Source organism: Antechinus flavipes, chromosome 4 (assembly GCF_016432865.1).
Source record: "Antechinus flavipes isolate AdamAnt ecotype Samford, QLD, Australia chromosome 4, AdamAnt_v2, whole genome shotgun sequence".
Lineage (NCBI taxonomy): Eukaryota > Metazoa > Chordata > Mammalia > Dasyuromorphia > Dasyuridae > Antechinus > Antechinus flavipes.
This window is the reverse complement of record NC_067401.1, coordinates 318,299,501-318,302,047: the sequence shown is the minus strand read 5'-3', so window position 1 is coordinate 318,302,047 and position 2,547 is coordinate 318,299,501. Positions and strand designations below refer to the sequence as shown.

The 2,547-nt window shown below is 39.6% G+C and overlaps 1 pseudogene; it reads right to left on the bottom strand.

Annotated features, from left to right (window-relative positions):
- Window positions 1–501: 501 nt before the first annotated feature.
- On the bottom strand, window positions 502–1,315 carry LOC127561545 (ATP-dependent RNA helicase DHX8-like; annotated as a pseudogene).
- Window positions 1,316–2,547: the final 1,232 nt, after the last annotated feature.

Below are 2,547 nucleotides of genomic sequence, written 5' to 3'. Positions count from 1 at the left end.
TACATTGTCCCTTGTCTCTTTACAAAAATAATATGTATATGCATATATATATTATTGTGTGTGCATATATATTTAAATATACACATATTTTTAAAGACTTAAGTCTGAAAAAACAGTTTGGAAAGTGGGTAGAAGGCTAGGGAGTGTCACCAGTGAGCTCTGCTACTATGTTCTCAAAAAACACTAGGCTGATGAGTAAGCCTAGTTATGGGTCATGATGAGTCCTTGTTATACCAGGTCTCTCTGGTCTGAGGATCTTGTAGCATGAACTATTCAGAAATGTAATAATTCCTTCTAGTTCAGTTCTTCAGGACAGGGTGCTACATACTTGTTCATAGGACCTAGGATGACTACAGTTGAGGCAAGGTGAGCTCTTGCCTTCTGAATATTTCACCACTATAAGGGAAATGAGAATTAAGTTCAGGATGCCCAGTTTTGTCTTTGGGGCCTCTCAGCCTAAGGATAGCTCTGCCTCTAGTGATGAGTTTTATACAAGAGTCACTAGAGTCCTGGGTCTTGGCTATGTGGAGTACGTGTGGGGAACTCAATACCAGCACTTTGTGCCAAAATCTGTGGTTCCTTTGTTACCACCACCAGAAAGCCCAGGAGATTGTCCAAAAATCTGGTTGGTTCCTCACAGCATTTGTTGAGGGTTTCTAACCACTGTTGCTTCTCCTGCTTGCTGAATTTTGTGAAATCTGACACCATGAAGAAGACTGGGTCAAACTCCATCAGCTCAGTGGTGGCCACCTCCCACTGTACTTTGTGGTACTCTGCACGGCTCATGGTATACCAATCATTCTGGTTCTCTGTTGAAGAGAGCACTGGAAAGGGGATGCAAACCATCTGCTGGTTAATCAAAATTTAATAGTCCTCCTGTAGGTCCCTCCTGGCAGCATTTCAGAAAAAAAAAAAAAACCATTGCAGATGACTTTCTGTATATAGATTGTAGCCTTGTCACAAGAAATTACAACCAGCTTATGTCTAGCCATGAGGCTCAATATCTGATTGCAGATGTCCTATGCTCAGCATAAGGAATGAGCCTGTATATAATTCTCACTACAGAAACTGAGAATTTGTTGTTCTTCCAAGAATTGTACCCAGAGTGAGATAGTTGCCTTTGGTCTGATAGAATTTGGCTTTCTTTTGATCTGAAGCACAAACACAATGGTGATCATATTCTTTGCAGGCCAGATGCATGGATTTTTTTTTATAACTTTTTATTGATAGAACCCATGCCAGGGTAATTTTTTACAACATTATTCCTTGCACTCACTTCTGTTCTGATTTTTCCCTTCCCTTCCTCCACTCCCTCCCCCAGATGACAAGCAGTCCTATACATGTTAAATATGCCACAGTATATCCTAGATACAGAAGACAGAAATAACCTGGGAAGGAAAACAAAAACGCAAATGTTTTATATTCATTTCCCAGTGTTCTTTCTTTGGGTGTAGCTGCTTCTGTCCATCATTGATCAATTGAAACTGAGATCTCTTTGTTGAAGAAATCTACTTCCATCAAACTACATCCTCATACAGTATCGTTGTTGAAGTATATAATGATCTCTTGGTTCTGCTCATTTGACTTAGCATCAGTTCATGTTAAGTCTCTCCAAACTTCCCTGTATTCATCCTGCTGGTCATTTATTACAGAAGAATAATATTCCATAGCATTCATATACCACAATTTACCCAACCATTCTCCAATTGATGGGCATCCATTTATTTTCCAGTTTCAAGTCACTACAAACAGGGCTGCCACAAACATTTTGGCACATACAGGTCCCTTTCCCTTCTTTAGTATCTCTTTGATGTATAAGCCCAGAAGTAACACTGCTGGATCAAAGGGTATGCACAGTTTGGTAACTTTTTGGGCATAATTCCAGATTGTTCTCCAGAATCGTTGGATTTGTTCACAACTCCACAAACAATGCATCAGTGTCCCAGTTTTCCCGCCAGATGCATGGATTTGAACATTTTCTATAACATTGGTTCTGGGAGGAAAATTTGCCATACTGTGAGCCTGATAGGCTTATCATCCAAGACTCCCAATATGTACAGTTCTGTGGCTGTGATCAGATTTTCCATGATGAGGGCACATACAGGAAGTCAAAGGAAAGCAAGTCAGGAATACCTATGGCTCCAAGAGAGAGAGCACCATTTTGGTTAATTTTATTCTTTGAATCCTAGGGATATTGATGGTCCACATTTTATTTTAGTAGAATATTTAGTAGAATATGGGTCAAGCCCATAATATATTCTGGGCTCTGTTCTCCCGGCTCTGCTTGCTCTCTACTTAGCCTGAACCTGAGGAAAAAAAAGTCATAATCAATTGTTAATTCCAGTCTTGGAGTTATATACTTTATGCTTTGTAAATTTAGGATCCACCATATAATAGCTCACTTCACTAGTCAAATATGTCTTAGCAATGTTGGTGGCACTTACAATTTTCTTGCTACCAGGAGGAGCCAGATCAAAGATCCAGCTTTGTATCTCACTTCAGTAGAGCAGAACACTCAGAGAGTTTGATTAATTTGGTTACATTAGA